Source organism: Sorghum bicolor, chromosome 8, assembly GCF_000003195.3.
Source record: "Sorghum bicolor cultivar BTx623 chromosome 8, Sorghum_bicolor_NCBIv3, whole genome shotgun sequence".
In the NCBI taxonomy this organism is placed as follows: Eukaryota; Viridiplantae; Streptophyta; class Magnoliopsida; order Poales; family Poaceae; genus Sorghum; species Sorghum bicolor.
The window spans coordinates 26,239,972-26,257,735 of record NC_012877.2 but is presented as its reverse complement, the minus strand read 5'-3'; positions in this window follow the sequence as shown (position 1 = coordinate 26,257,735).

Here is a 17,764-nt window from a genome sequence, read left to right as displayed (position 1 = left end):
GTCATATAGAATCTCGCTTTGGTCTCTTAGGAGACAATGTTAGTTTTGGTGCAAGATAGGTACATAGTTTGCGCCTAATGCATCATAGGCTAAGAAAACATTTTGGATGCACCCGATGATACTCTTGTGTAAAGGGGCTCAAGTGGAAGCTCAGTTTGCTTTGTTTGGAGATAGTGCTAATCTTGATGCAAGATAGGTGCACGAATTGCATCGAACGTACCATATGCTTAGAAATATATTTGGAAGCACCAAATAGAACTCCTAGATGATGTGTGTCATATAAAATCTCACTTCGGTCTCTTTGGAGATAGTGTTAGTTTCGGTGCAAGATAGGTACACGGTTTGTGCCTAATGCACCAAAGGCTAAGAAACTATTTTGGACGCACGCGATGGTACTCCTTGGTGAAGAGGCTCATGTGGAATCTTGGTTCTGTCTGTTTGGAGATAGTTCTAATCTTGATGCAAGATAGGTGCATGGTTTGCATGGAACATACCATATGCTCAGAAATCAATTTGGACACACCCGATGGAACTGTAGATGCACCCGATGGAACTACTAGATGAAGTGTATCATATGGAATCTCGCTTCGGTCTAGTTGGAGATAGTATTAGTTTTGGTGCAAGATTGTTGCATAGTTTGTGCCCAGTGCACCATAGGCTCAGAAATCGTTGTGGAAGTTCTCGATGGTACTCCTAGGTGAAGAGGCTCAAGTGAAAGCTCGGGTTGGTATGTTTGGAGATAGTGCTAATCTTGATGACAGATAGGTGTACGGTTTGCATGGAACGTACCATATTCTCAGAAATCAATTTGGACGCACCCGATAGAACTCCTAGATCATGTGTGTCATATGGAATCTCGCTTCAATTTGTTTGGAGACAGTGTTAGTTTAGGTGCAAGATTGGTGCATGGTTTGTGCATAATGCACCATAGGCTCAGAAACCATTATGGAAGCACCCGATGATAATCCTAGGTGAAGAGGCTCAAGTGGAAGGTCGGTTCGATCTATTTGGAGATAGTGCTAATCTTGATGCAAAATATGTGCACGGTTTGCATGGAACATACCATATGCTAAGAAATCTATTTGGACGCACCCTAATAGAACTCCTAGATGACATGTGTCATATGGAATCTCGCTTCGGTCTGTTTGGAGACAGAGTTAGTTTTGGTGCAAGATAGGTACACAGTTTGCGCCTAATGCATCATGGGCTAAGAAACCATTTTGGATGCACCCAATGATACTGTTGGGTAAAGGGGCTCAAGTGGAAGCTCAGTTTGCTTTTGTTTGGAGATAGTGCTAGTCTTGATGCAAGATAGGTGCACAAATTGCATGGAACGTACCATTTGCATCGAAATATATTTGGAAGCAACCAATAGAACTCCTAAATGACGTGTGTCATATAGAATCTCACTTCTGTCTCTTTGGAGATAGTGTTAGTTTTGGTGCAAGATAGGTACACGGTTTGTGCCTAATGCACTATAGGCTAAGAAACTATTTTGGACGCACACGATGGTACTCCTTGGTAAAGAGGCTCAAGTGGAATCTTGGTTCTGTCTGTTTGGAGATAGTTCTAATCTTGATGCAAGATAGGTGCATGGTTTGCATGGAACATACCAATATATGCTCAGAAATCAATTAGGACAAACTCGATGGAACTGTAGATGCACCCGATGGAACTACTAGATGAAGTGTATCATATGGAATCTTGCTTCGATCCAGTTGGAGATAGTATTAGTTTCGATGCAAGATAGTTGCATGGTTTGTGCCCAGTGCACCATAGGCTCAAAAATCGTTGTGTAAGTTCCCGATGGTACTCCTAGGTGAAGCGGCTCCAGTGAAAGCTCGGTTTGGTCTGTTTGGAGATAGTGCTAATCTTGATGGAAGATAGGTGTACGGTTTGCTTGGAACGTACCATATTCTTAGAAATTAATTTGACACACCCGATAGAACTCCTAGATCATGTGTGTCATATGGAATCTCGCTTCAATATGTTTGGAGATAGTGTTAGTTTAGGTGCAAGAATGGTGCATGGTTTGTGCATAATGCAGCATAGGCTCAGAAACCAATATGGAAGCACCCGATGATAATCCTAGGTGAAGAGGCTCAAGTGGAAGGTCGGTTCCATCTGTTTGGAGATAGTGCTAATCTTGATGCAAGACAGGTGCACGGTTTGCATGGAACATACTATATGCTAAGAAATCTATTTGGACGCACCCCAATAGAACTCCTAGATGACATGTGTCATATAAAATCTTGTTTTGGACTGTTTGGAGAGAGAGTTAGTTTTGGTGCAAGATAGGTACACAGTTTGCGCCTAATGCGTCATAGGCTAAGAAACCATTATGGATGCACCCGATGATACTCCTAGGTAAAGGGGCTCAAGTGGAAGCTCAGTTTGCTTTGTTTGGAGATAGTGCTAATCTTGATGCAAGATAGGTGCACGAATTGCATCGAACGTACCATATGCTTTGAAATATATTTGGAAGCACCCAATAGAACTCCTAGATGATGTGTGTCATATAGAATCTCACTTCGGTCTCTTTGGAGATAGTGTTAGTTTCGGTGCAAGATAGGTACACGGTTTGTGCCTAATGCACTATAGGCTAAGAAACTATTTTGGACGCACGCGATGGTACTCCTTGGTGAAGAGGCTCATGTGGAATCTTGGTTCTGTCTGTTTGGAGATTGTTCTAATCTTGATGCAAGATAGGTGCACGGTTTGGATGAAACATACCATATGCTCAGAAATCAATTTGGACACACCCGATGGAACTGTAGATGCACCCGATGGAACTACTAGATGAAGTGTATCATATGGAATATCGCTTCGGTCTAGTTGGAGATAGTATTAGTTTCGGTGCAAGATAGTTGCATGGTTTGTGCCCAGTGCACCATAGGCTCAGAAATCGTTGTGGAAGTTCCCGATGGTACTCCTAGGTAAAGAGGCTCAAGTGAAAGCTCGGTTTTGTATGTTTGGAGATAGTGCTAATCTTGATGAAAGATAGGTGTACGGTTTGCATGGAACGTACCATATTCTCAGAAATCAATTTGGACGCACCCGATAGAACTCCTAGATCATGTGTGTCATATGAAATCTCGCTTCAATTTGTTTGGAGACAGTGTGTTGACACCGTTTTTGGACACGTATCCAGGATCGGTAGAGTGTAGATCGGCAAGATAGGGCAACGGTAACTGGTCTGCAGGAGAGTTGCCAATGAGGGTGGTTGCCGATGAAGAAACAGCTGAATGTGGCTAAGTCCATGGGTGGTGATGTGTTTGTGCCGATGGCCAGCATTAACCTTTGCCGATGGCTACGATGGAGAGTCTGCCGATGACGCGGAAGGAGGACTTGGTCTATGGTGGTGTCCCAGTTTGTCACGGGGGGATAGTTTTATGTTTTCCTTAGTTGTTTAGATCGTTTTGTATATGGATTCTGTTTGATTTGGAATTCGAGTTGTAGTCGTGTCTGGTTGTAGCTCCTTGAGCAGGGTATAAATGTAGACCCTAGGGCCTTGTAATCGGGACATCTATCTATCAATCAATCAAACACAAGTTTTTACAAATATTCCAGCATCTACTTTTTCAACGACTTCGTCATATTTTCCCTTTTTATTACGAGTTCTTAGGGATTCGTCGACTTATGCTCGGCGCGTTCTCAAGTTCTGCGTGAATACCTCTTGGCCATGGCATCCGGGCGCATCGCTGTTGTCGGGACCAAAGTATTCGAGTTATCACCTTTGCCGATAGTAAGGTCAAATCGGCTGGCACGCCTTAACGTTTAAATCGGGTATTAGCCCTTTGTGTTTGCAGATCAGCTTTTGCATCAATATATCTTTTGGTACGCCCAGTGGGACAGATTCAAGATCAAGATCAATGTCACAGAACCGACCAAATTATAAGAGTTCAAGTGCAGAAACAATCGTCAAACAATCAAGTTTCTAAACTTGAGCCCATATAATCCCGGTAGTCAATCGAAATCACGAAGGACTTCAAACCAACTCGCAACAAACCAAGATCGTAATAGTTCAGCATAAACACAACGAATGTTACATAGTCATTCATTGCCGACGAAGCGGCACCACATCTGAGTCATTAAGTTATTACAACCCAAGTTTGAAGTAGCGGAAGCAAAATAGTTACACACACTTGTTCAAAGTTCAGTTCACAAGTTTTGTTACTACCAGAGTCTATGCCATTCTTCCAAAAGCATCATAGACGAGAAGAGTAGAGAACCGTGCCCAACGGTTAGTCCTCATCCCCAGCGGGATGGAGACAGGTCTTGCAGAAACCGTCATAAAAGATATCATGTGCAACAGGTGGGAATAAACCCTGAGTACGGGGATGTACTCAGCTAGACTTACCCGTCTAGTAAAACACAAAAGACACCAAGGATCATGCAAGGCTAAATCTTAAGTGGAGCTGGTTGACTCACCTTTTGCCAAAAGCTTAACTTGCAACTAAGTTATTTTAAGAGCATCATATTTATTTATCATCAGCCTACCACTAGATTAGCACCTGTACTATAACACATCACTTGATTATTACAAACAATATTAACCATATCAAATTCATCATATGTTCTTCTTGCTATCATCATTATCACGAACCAAGTTCATTAGTGAATGCTACGTTTGCCGCTGCTCTGTCAAGTTCTCACTAACCGGGAGAGACGGCGATTCGAATCGAATTCCTATCCAGCTGGAGGGTTATTCCTAGCACTCACCCAAGCATCCCCTGCCGGAGAGCCAAAGGGTCACCTTTGGTACGACTCAGGAATCGCGGCTCCGATCAGCGCCGCACTCCCAGGGCTACCACTCTGCCAGGGAGGTCAGGAATTTTAACTCACCTGCCTTTGGACTTACGCCAATGGTCCCCCGCACACCGCACTTCCTCCGGTAGTGCGCACTTTATACTTGCCGGTCTTCCGGCCTGAGTCGTACTACTCGGCTTCGCGGTCGGAACGAGTTATCCGGCCAACTAAGTGTCAGGCATGCGTTCAACATGACAAGAGGACGTACAACGATCGGTCCTTAGCTGCCACAGACGGAGTTACTACACACTTGCAAAACTCCGCCCGGCTTAAGTCAATTTAACCAGGTTCCATCCACGATAGCACATATAGACCATCGTGACCCGACACAACCCTATATCGCGCGGATGACAGGATATCACCCGACTTCTACCGATTAAAGCATAGCTAAGCTGCTACTCGAACCTAACTCTACAACCAGGGAGAGTGAGTTATCTGGACAAGGATAGAGTAGAATGCAGCAACAGTTTCGTCACAACTCCTATACGTAATGCATCAATAGATATAACGTATTAAGTAAACTTTTCGAAAATAAGGGGAGACTTAGAATGCTCCGGGGCTTGCCTTTCACGAACGATGCCGGCTCGTGATTCAGGCACTCAACTTCTTCTTCGGGCTCCTCGAGTCCGGCTTGCTGGACCTCCACCTCCTGGCTGCCCTCCTGACCTTCGGGGTTCGCTTGGAGCTCGAAGGAAACTGCCACGTCCGGTGCACCTATTGCATGCTCGAACAATAAGAAGATGCACATGCTAAAGATGAATGCTTAACAACACAAGCAACTCACTAGACATTCATTTACGGAGCAAAAGTTATATAAGCTCACACAAGTAAACAAGTCAATGCAACCCAAGACTTGTCATGCTACTAAAACAGCAAGTAACACAAAACAAGCATACTCAGAAAATAAATCATAATTATAGATAGACAGGTCCAACAAACATGAGTAAGGACATTCTGGAAAGCTTATGAAATTGTCTACAATTCATCTTTAGACATGACAGCAAGATTCATACTTAAAACTGGTCATTTAAACAAAGTTCCAGGTTCTGTCCCAGAAAAACAGAGAACACCTATTTCTGGAACCCAACTTGGAACATCTATAACTTTTAAACTACTCGGCCAATTGACCTCAAATTTAAACCACAGCTGGCTCTATAAGTTTAGAACAACTTTGATTTAGACAAGTTTCACAGAAAGTCAAGTTATCCTTAAGCAAAGTTAAATTGCTCACTTGCTGTCCAGAACAGCATTTAACCCTATAGTTAATTATTTAATGACATGATCAAAACACAAACCATGCCAACTACCTAGCCTAAGAGCACAAACATATCACAAAGTTACCAGATCATCAGATGAAAACCCCAAAACACTTACTTAACAAGGTATTTATTAATTAACTCCAAATAAGAGCATATTTACAAGATATTAGCTAAAGTGCTCAGAAAAATCTACAAAAATTACAGAGGCACAGGTATAACATCAGATCAACACCATAAAAATTTCAGGACCATTGCACATGCCAAGTTAAAGATATGTATTTAACTTGTACCAAGGTGTTTATTTTCTAAATTCCAAAACATGACTTATATGATGCCAAACATCAGATTTCAGATTATTTACATCTTAGGAATACCATAAACAAGTTTACCACCAAAATAAAACACCAGCATAAGCACCATTTGTTTTATATGATTTAATTAAAGAAACAAGCCATATTTAAAACACAAATTACATATCACAACAGCAGTGCTCCAAAAATCATGAAATAATTATCAGAGCACTCTAATGCCATGCAAAGACCACCATAAAATGTTCAGAGCAAACTAAGCAGTATAACAAGAGATATGCATTTAACCAAGAATAACAAGATTAAATTCCTTAATAAATAATTTCTCAGAAAACATGATTCATTTTATATTTTTATTAAATACTAGCCATCTCAAGAAACAACACAAAATTTGTTTCACAATTTTTGGATCTCAGAAACAGGAGATATGATTTTTGCAAGAAAGCCAAAAATCAGGATTTTGAATAAAAGAAAAGGAGGGAAAGAGAGAGTCGCTGACAGTGGGTCCCATCTGTCAGGCTCTTCTTCCTCACGGCCGAGGCGACTTTGACCGGCGATTTCTCCGCGACGGTGAGGTCTCCAGCCAAACCCAGGGCATCGACGTGATCCCCGAACCCTAACGACTCGATTGACCCCACTTTTGCCACGGCGGAGCCACCGGAAGGGGCTCACCGTCGGCAATGGCGGCTCGGAGGAGGTGCTCGGCGTTACGCCGGAGCCCTCAGGCCGGTAGAGCGTGACCTAAGGCCTTCTACAGCACCAACGGACTACGGCGAAGCTTCCTAGGTACGCGGCTTGGCCTGGATCCTCGTGGAACGCGCTGGCCACGAGAGCACCCAACTCCGGCGGAAGCACGGCGGCGCTGCGCACCGTGTCCGGCGACGGAGAAGCCGGTAGAGCGTCCACCAGGTGGCGCAAAAGCTCGCTAAGGACCTAAGCTACCTCTAGGACCTAACCAAAGACGATGAGAAACTTCACAGAGCTCGGCATTGAGTTCGCCGGAGAAGAAGGTCACGGCGGACCGATTTGGGGGGAAGAAGGGAATGTCGGCTCACCGGTGGGTTTCTCGGCGAGTTAGAGGGTGGAGCTTGGAGAGCGGCTCACGGCGGAGCTTTGGGTGGAGTTTGGTGGACGGAGACGCAGAGAGGAGCGCACACGAGCTCGCCGGAGTGAGCTCGCGGCGGAGAGCTCGCTGCGGACAAGTTTCAGGCGAGAGAGGGCGAGGCAGAGCGAAGTGGACGCGTCCACTCGCTCGGGGCGTCGCCGTGGAGGTCATGCACGCGACGGAAGCTGACAAGCGGGGCCAAACGCGGCGTACGGGCGACAAATGGCGACGGAGCTCCGCCGGCGGTCGGCCACGTCGACGAGGTCAGTTCCGATTCAGAAGAAACGATGCTTGTCTGACAGAGCCACTTCACCGACGATTATCTCCCAAACCAGAGCGAATTAGGTGATGGCGTAGTTGACAAACTTGGAGTACTAGGCGAGATCTACAACTTTGTCAACTAGAGCAAAGGCCAGATCGGCCTGGATTGAAAGATAAAGAGTTTCCAAAACCGATCGAGCAAACTGCAAAGCACCCAGGACTTAGAAAATTTTCTAAGTGTTGAAAACAGCCCCAAATCTGCCTTGTGGGCCACTTTTGAGCTATTTGTGATCATTTTCATGAGATGGCCATAAAACAACTTTTGTTCCTTATAAAATTTGCTACAACTTTGCTGTAGAAAGTTTTGACATGCAAACATTTATGAAACACTTTTTAAAAGCCTAAGCAAAAGAGGTTTCTAGGGCCTATTTTTATAAGTATGACTTAGAAGCATATTTTGGAAAAGTGACCAACATGAACATTGTTCCCAAGATCAAGTTAAGCATAGATAAACTAATTACCAAGGCATTAAGCACAAACACAAGCATTGTTCACTCAAACATAAGCATAGGAAGCCTATTTAAGCAATTTAAAACACATTTTTGCATAGAATGACATGGCTCAAGATGGATGATGATCATGATATGCTTTGAGTAAATGATGATGCTCATGCTATGCACATGCTTGATGCAACCATAACACTGGGGTGTTACAGCCCTCCCCCCTTACAAAAATCTCGTCCCGAGATTTGAAAGCTTACTGATTTTCGAAGAAGGTTTTGTAAACTTCTTTTAAATAATCCTCCGTCTCCCAAGTGGCATCTTCTTCCCCGTGGTTACTCCACAACACTTTGTAGAGCTTAACCACACGATTACGCGTCTCCCGTTCCTTGTGATCAAGAATCGCTATGGGTTTCTCCTCATACACCAAGTCTGACTTCAACTTGATATCTCGAATTTCCACTCGTTCCTCCGGTACACGAAGGCACTTCTTCAATTGTGATACGTGGAAGACAGGAAAAATGGCTCGAAGCGCAACTGGGAGTTGAACTTTGTATGCCACATTCCCTTTCTTTTCGAGAATCCGATAAGGTCCCACATAGCGAGGTGCAAGCTTTCGCTTGACTCCGAACCTTTGTACACCCTTCATCGGAGACACCTTGATGTACACGTGGTCACCAACTGAAAACTCAATCGGCTTCCTTCTCTTGTCGGCATAACTTTTCTGACGAGCTTGAGCAGCTTCCAGGTGTTGCTGGATAACACGGACTTTCTGCTCTGCTTCGTTCACGAAATCGATGCCGTAGTACCTTCGCTCTCCAGCTTCTACCCAATTCAACGGGGTTCGACACTTCCGACCGTACAAGGCTTCAAATGGAGCCATCTTGATACTCTCCTGATAACTATTGTTGTAGGAGAACTCAGCTAATGGCAACCACTTAATCCAAGAACCTTTTGATGAGAGAGCACATGCCCTCAACATATCTTCAAGGATCTGGTTAACTCGTTCAGTTTGACCAGCTGTTTGGGGATGATAAGCAGAGCTGCGGACCAAGTGAGTACCAATTTGCTCATGCAGACATTCCCAAAAACGAGCAGTGAACTGTGGTCCACGATCAGATATGATTGTTCGAGGCACACCATACTGACAAACAATGTGCTCGAAATACAACTCCGCATACTGATGGGGGCGATAGTCAGTTCGGACTGGAATAAATCGAGCAACCTTGGTCAAACGATCCACAATCACCCAGATAGAGTCATAACCCTTAATAGAAGTTGGGAGTCCACTGATGAAATCCATGCTGACTTCTTCCCATTTCCAACCAGGAATTGGCAAGGGTTGAAGCAAACCAGCTTTCATGTGAACAGCCTTCACGCGACAACAATTGTCACAACGAGCGACAAAAGCAGCTATCTCCTTTTTCATCTTTGTCCACCAAAACAAAGGTTTCAGATCCTGATACATCTTGCTACTACCAGGATGGATAGACAATTTGGATGAATGAGCTTCAGATAGGATCTGATTTCGCAGCTCGCGGTCTTTTGGGACCACAAGTCGATCCTTGAACCAAAGGATTCCGTTTTCATCAACCCGGAAATGCTTGGTTTCTTCTTCCTTCATCTTCCTCTTGATATGGTGGATGCCTACATCTGTCCGCTGCAGTTCGATGACTCGATTGCGAATGGTACTTTCCAGAGAAATCTGGTTGAGCACAAGCGGATGCATAAGATGTGACAACAACGGATCTTTCACTTGGATTGAGGGACAGTGCGCTTTCCGACTCAAGGCATCCGCCACCACGTTTGCCTTGCCCGGATGATAGTGCACTTGGAGATTATAATCTTTAACCAACTCAAGCCACCTTCGCTGCCGCATGTTCAGTTCAGGTTGAGTGAAGATATACTTGAGGCTCTTATGATCGGTGTAAATATTACACAGATTACCCAGCAGATAATGCCTCCAGATTTTCAAAGCATGAACACTGCTGCCAATTCTTAGTCATGAGTGGGGTAATTGACCTCATGCTTTCGAAGTTGGCGCGAGGCATATGCGATAACGCGACCTTCCTGCATCAACACACAGCCTAAACCAATGCCTGATGCGTCACAAAAGACATCGAAAGGCTTCTCGATATCAGGTTGAGCTAGGACAGGAGCTGATGTCAACAGCGTCCTCAACTTGTGGAATGCCTCTTCACACTCAGGTGTCCACACAAACTTTTCATCTTTCTGAAGTAGACGAGTCATAGGCTTGGATATTTTGGAGAACTCCGGAATGAATCGACGGTAATATCCAGCAAGACCAAGAAAACTCCGAACCTCGTGAATCGAAGTTGGAACTTTCCAATCCAGCACTTCTTGCACCTTAGCCGGATCCACTGATATGCCTTCCTCAGATAAGACATGGCCTAAGAAAGGTACTTTCTTTAGCCAAAACTCGCATTTGCTAAACTTTGCATAAAGCTGATGTTCGCGCAAACGCGACAACACTACACGCAGATGCTCTGCATGCTCCTCTTCATTGCAAGAATATACCAAGATATCATCAATGAAGACCACTACAAACTTGTCCAATTCGGGCATGAACACCGAATTCATAAGATACATGAAATGAGCAGGTGCATTCGTAAGCCCGAAGGACATGACAAGGTACTCATACAAGCCATACCTTGTCGAGAAAGCTGTCTTATGCACATCCTCAGGACGGATCTTGATCTGATGGTACCCAGATCGCAAATCAATCTTGGAGAATACCTTAGCTTTAGACAACTGATCAAACAAGATATCAATGCGAGGAAGAGGGTATTTGTTCTTGTAGTCTCCGCATTTAGGGGACGATAGTCCACACACATGCGCAAAGATTGATCCTTCTTCTTCACAAAGATAGCCGGACAACCCCAAGGAGAAGAACTAGGACGAATAAGACCCTTCTTCAACAACTCATTAAGTTGGGTCTTAAGCTCAGCTAACTCATTGGGCGGCATTCTATAAGGTCTTCTAGAGATAGGAGCGGTGCCTGGAATCAATTCAATCTTGAACTCCACATCCCGATCCGGAGGAAGCCCGGGTAGATCATCAGGAAAAACATCCGGAAACTCACACACCACCGGAATATCCTGAATAGCCTTAGATGTAACTGCATTCACAGTGCTACGGATTTGAATATCATGAGGGAGTTGCACTAGAAATGCCTCCTTGGTATTTGGGTCTTTCAACATCACTACACGAGTGGTGGTGTCTATAAGAACTCCATTACCACTCATCCACTTCATCCCCAGAATTACATCTATGCCCACACCGGGTAGAACAACCAGATCAGCAAGAAACTGACGGCCTCCTATCTCCAGAGTTGCCCCCAAAACCACTTGATTGGTGGAAATATCATTTCCCGCAGCACTAATACAATAACTGCCCTTATCAAGTGTGATGGTCTTGATGCTATGCTTAGATACAAATTCAGAACTCACAAAAGAATGCGATGCTCCAGAATCAAAAAGCACGAGTGCATCATGTTGATTAACCAGAAACTTACCAGCCGTGACTACCTCACCAGCAGGGATTGATTCCACAGTTGTGTAATGAACACGCCCCTGACGGACATTCCCCTGGTTGCCCTTCTTTGGCGGGTAAGGACAGTTGCTCTGCCAATGCCCTGTCTGATTGCAGTTCCAGCACGGACGGTTGGCAGGTGGAGTCTTGGCATAGTTGGGACCCGTGTTGCCCCTAGGAAGAGCAATAGAGTACCCCTTGCGAAAACCCGTCTTTGCCTGATTCTTCTTCACCGGAGGGCGGTATCGCTGGTTGGGGGTTGGAGCACGGAATGGTGGCTTAGCTGCCACTGGAGCCTTGGACTGAGATGACCCAGCACTGGCCTCAAAAGCCCTCTTGCGAGTCTTGGTCGCAGTGTACACAGTGTTATAGTTCTCTTGGGTGAGAGCATCACTGACAAACTCATTGAAAGTTGCACACTTAGTGTGGCCCATAGTCTTCAGCAATTTGGGACCCAAACCCCGCTTGAAACTAGCGATCTTTTTCGTCTCCGTGTTCACAAACTCAGGAGCATACCTAGACAAGTGATTGAAAGCATGCAAATATTCCTTCAGAGTCTTGTTGCCCTGAGTCAACTGCATGAACTCGGTGTGCTTCATCTCCATAACACCCGGAGGAATGAAATGCCCTTTGAAAGCCTCACGGAAAAGATTCCAATCTATCACCGTGTCAGCCGGTAGAGCTTCCCGGTACTGATTCCACCAGATGCCTGCCGGTCCTTGCAGTTGGTGAGCTGCATACTCCGCCTTCAAACCTTCAGTCAAACAAAGTAGGCGAAACTTTTGTTCCACCGTATTCAGCCACTCTTCAGCTTGAAGGAGTTCTTCAGCTTCTCTGAAAGGTGGGGGCTTCGTATCCATGAAGTCCTTGAAGCTACTGTACTGGTTAGGAGCTGGCCCTTCCTGTGCATTACGGCCACCCTGATTTGCCATACGATTGATGGTTTCAGTGAGCATCCTCTGATTTTCCACCATCATTTGCATCAGCTCAGCTGGATTTGGTGGTGGAGGAGGAGGGGGCGGATTCATGTTTGCACGCTGTTCCGCACCTCGGGTGCCACGAGACATCTGTAAAGACACAGTCAGTGAGCATTGATGATGACAAGATTTGCCGTAGAAGAACTTATATTCATGCCTGAAAGTATTCGAGAGAATAGCTTTACAGAAAGGCACAACAATTCCATTCCACAAAACAACATCACCAATCCAACACATGACATAGATATCCGCAATACGCACCACAACGGAAAACATCGGCATAACATAACGATCATAAAGACTGCACATAGGGTCCATGAAGTTATTACACCATTACAGTACATGCCATGAGTCAAGGTTAAAGTTTCGGATTACAACATGGTTACAAAAGCACCACAGCCGACTGGCACACAATAAAAGATCCTGGCAGCAACTACCCACTACTCCCTACACTCCAGGCTCGTCGTCCGAGTCAGCGTCGAAGATCGCCTCTCCATCCTCGTCGCTAACCGGCTCAAGCTCCTCGTCCTCCACGTCCTCGTGTAAAGGTGGTGCAGCCGCTGCTGGTCCATCGACCTCCATACCATCATCCTCGGCCACAATCACCTGAGGTCCCACCTCTGGATACACTGGGATAGGGCGAGGAATAGGGTGTAGCAAGTTGTTGAGACGGTGAATCTCCACAAGACCAGCCTCAATCTGATCCTGTAGATAGTTCTCCCGCTCAAGCGACTGAACTCGGTGCATCTCCCATGCTTGGCGCCTGTTCTCCGACACGCGGAGTGCAGTATCCCTCTCACGGGTGAGCTGCACCAAGCGCTCCTGCAAGGTCTCCTTCTCTCTAGCTAACTAGCTCATCTGATCCTGCTTATGATCTCTCTCTCTGATGGCCTTCACCCACTGCTGCCTCCGATACTCCGCAATGTCTTCCCAGTCATTGCGGTCCTTCTGAGCTTGCTCCAGGAGCCTAGCTTGCTTGCGAAACTTGCGAGCACGCTTTTCAGCCTTCCGCTGCATCTCCTGGGCCCTGCGAACAGCCACCATCACCTGTGCATAGGTGCCCTCTCGCTGACTGATCAGCTTGAGTACAGCCATCATAGCACTCATAGCAGGACAAGAGCTCCCAGCTCTCTCTCCTCTGCCTCGAACCAAAGCACAACCATCAGCCTGCTTCCACTCCGCGACTGCTGGGTCAGCACTAGGAATGGAGGCCGCTGGTCCTCCTGTCAGCTCGTCACCACACCTCTGACAGATATCGAGCAGGGTAGTCTGGGCTGCAACCTGAGCTGCCTCCCAAGGAGTCTGCCCATCTAAGCTGCAAGTCCAGCCTGTCCATGCAGGCTTGTCCCCATGTGGAGGAACAACTCCCTGCACAGCAAACCACTGGATCCCTCCTGTGCTCTCCATCTCCCACCAAGAGTACTGAGGTGGCTCAGTATACCCAACAGTCCGTAACACTCTCCAGAGCAGGGTAGGAGTGCCAAACTCGTGCAAGAAAGTCTCACTGGGACGGGGTGAAGCGGGTGCGTCCATCTGTGGAAAGGAATGGGAATACCATGGGTAAAAGAGGATTAGTTGAAGCAACTTTTATTTATTTAAAAAGGGACGAAATTGTAAGGGAAGGAGCAGACAAAATGTATGTATGAATGCGACATGATGCATGCACGAACCGTACGTCCTCACAAACTTAGAAAATTAATATTCTAACGGATATACGGTGGCATACATTCGTCTCTCGATACGATAACTATCGGTTTGCACGTGCGCTGTTATAGTACCTGCAGAAAACTTCATTTCAGCCCAACAGTTCCCAATATATCACTCAAGAAAGCAGTAAACTAAGTGCACATTGCTTGGGCATGCCCAACATGCTCAAACAATGACACCACAACTACCCGAGAAATTAAATACTCCCCAATTAAGTTTCTTTCGTGGTTCCATGGTTTCGACATGTAACCACTCCAGAAAACCACCGCGATCACTCCCCTAGACCGCCGTTTGGACGATCATGCTCTCACAGCTCCCACTTACCTGAGCGTAGGTGCGACGTTGCATAATTTAAATCTAGCGACATATGTGGCTAATTCACATCTGAAGGCTACCTCCACCATTAGACCACAGGGTAGCATAGTGCGGTCATCACACATCCATACCTGAGTACTGCCGGAGATGCATAATTAAAACCCCCCAAGTCAGTACTTAAATAGCCACCTAGAGTCCTTATGTGGGCAAGGACGATTCGACCACTGGCATAACTTGATTACTTATTATACACCATTTTATTTAAAAACTCTTTTGTTTTAAATACACAAACGCTGCATTTATAATGCTGAACTTGCTCCGATACCAGCTGTCACAGAACCGACCAAATTATAAGAGTTCAAGTGCAGAAACAATCGTCAAACAATCAAGTTTCTAAACTTGAGCCCATATAATCCCGGTAGTCAATCGAAATCACGAAGGACTTCAAACCAACTGGCAACAAACCAAGATCGTAATAGTTCAGCATAAACACAACGAATGTTACATAGTCATTCATTGCCGACGAAGCGGCACCACATCGGAGTCATTAAGTTATTACCACCCAAGTTTGAAGTAGCGGAAGCAAAATAGTTACACACATTTGTTCAAAGTTCAGTTCACAAGTTTTGTTACTGCCAGAGTCTATGCCATTCTTCCAAAAGCATCATAGACGAGAAGAGTAGAGAACCGTGCCCAACGGTTAGTCCTCATCCCCAGCGGGATGGAGACAGGTCTTGCAGAAACCGTCATAGAAGATATCATCTGCAACAGGTGGGAATAAACCCTGAGTACGAGGATGTACTCAGCTAGACTTACCCGTGTAGTAAAACACAAAAGACACCAAGGATCATGTAAGGCTAAATCTTAAGTGGAGCTGGTTGACTCACCTTTTGCCAAAAGCTTAACTTACAACTAAGTTATTTTAAGAGCATCATATTTATTTATCATCAGCCTACCACTAGATTAGCACCTGTACTACAACACATCACTTGATTATTACAAACAATATTAACCATATCAAATTCATCATATGTTCTTCTTGCTATCATCATTATCACGAACCAAGTTCATTAGTGAATGCTACGTTTGCCGCTGCTCTGTCAAGTTCTCACTAACCGGGAGAGACGGCGATTCGAATCGAATTCCTATCCAGCTGGAGGGTTATTCCTAGCACTCACCCAAGCATCCCCTGCCGGAGAGCCAAAGGGTCACCTTTGGTACGACTCAGGAATCGCGGCTCCGATCAGCGCCGCACTCCCAGGGCTACCACTCTGCCAGGGAGGTCAGGAATTTTAACTCACCTGCCTTTGGACTTACGCCAATGGTCCCCCGCACACCGCACTTCCTCCGGTAGTGCGCACTTTATACTTGCCGGTCTTCCGGCCTGAGTCGTACTACTCGGCTTCGCGGTCGGAACGAGTTATCCGGCCAACTAAGTGTCAGGCATGCGTTCAACATGACAAGAGGACGTACAACGATCGGTCCTTAGCTGCCACAGACGGAGTTACTACACACTTGCAAAACTCCGCCCGGCTTAAGTCAATTTAACCAGGTTCCATCCACGATAGCACATATAGACCATCGTGACCCGACACAACCCTATATCGCGCGGATGACAGGATATCACCCGACTTCTACCGATTAAAGCATAGCTAAGCTGCTACTCGAACCTAACTCTACAACCAGGGAGAGTGAGTTATCTGGACAAGGATAGAGTAGAATGCAGCAACAGTTTCGTCACAACTCCTATACGTAATGCATCAATAGATATAACGTATTAAGTAAACTTTTCAAAAATAAGGGGAGACTTAGAATGCTCCGGGGCTTGCCTTTCACGAACGATGCCGGCTCGTGATTCAGGCACTCAACTTCTTCTTCGGGCTCCTCGAGTCCGGCTTGCTGGACCTCCACCTACTGGCTGCCCTCCTGACCTTCGGGGTTCGCTTGGAGCTCGAAGGAAACTGCCACGTCCGGTGCACCTATTGCATGCTCGAACAATAAGAAGATGCACATGCTAAAGATGAATGCTTAACAACACAAGCAACTCACTGGACATTCATTTACGGAGCAAAAGTTATATAAGCTCACACAAGTAAACAAGTCAATGCAACCCAAGACTTGTCATGCTACTAAAACAGCAAGTAACACAAAACAAGCATACTCAGAAAATAAATCATAATTATAGATAGACAGGTCCAACAAACATGAGTAAGGACATTCTGGAAAGCTTATGAAATTGTCTACAATTCATCTTTAGACATGACAGCAAGATTCATACTTAAAACTGGTCATTTAAACAAAGTTCCAGGTTCTGTCCCAGAAAAACAGAGAACACCTATTTCTGGAACCCAACTTGGAACATCTATAACTTTTAAACTACTTGGCCAATTGACCTCAAATTTAAACCACAGCTGGCTCTATAAGTTTAGAACAACTTTGATTTAGACAAGTTTCACAGAAAGTCAATTTATCCTTAAGCAAAGTTAAATTGCTCACTTGCTGTCCAGAACAGCATTTAACCCTATAGTTAATTATTTAATGACATGATCAAAACACAAACCATGCCAACTACCTAGCCTAAGAGCACAAACATATCACAAAGTTACCAGATCATCAGATGAAAACCCCAAAACATTTACTTAACAAGGTATTTATTAATTAACTCCAAATAAGAGCATATTTACAACATATTAGCTAAAGTGCTCAGAAAAATCTACAAATATTACAGAGGTACAGGTATAACATCAGATCAACACCATAAAAATTTCAGGACCATTGCACATGCCAAGTTAAAGATATGTATTTAACTTGTACCAAGGTGTTTATTTTCTAAATTCCAAAACATTACTTATATGATGCCAAACGTCAGATTTCAGATTATTTACATCTTAGGAATACCATAAACAAGTTTACCACCAAAATAAAACACCAGCTTAAGCACCATTTATTTTATATGATTTAATTAAAGAAA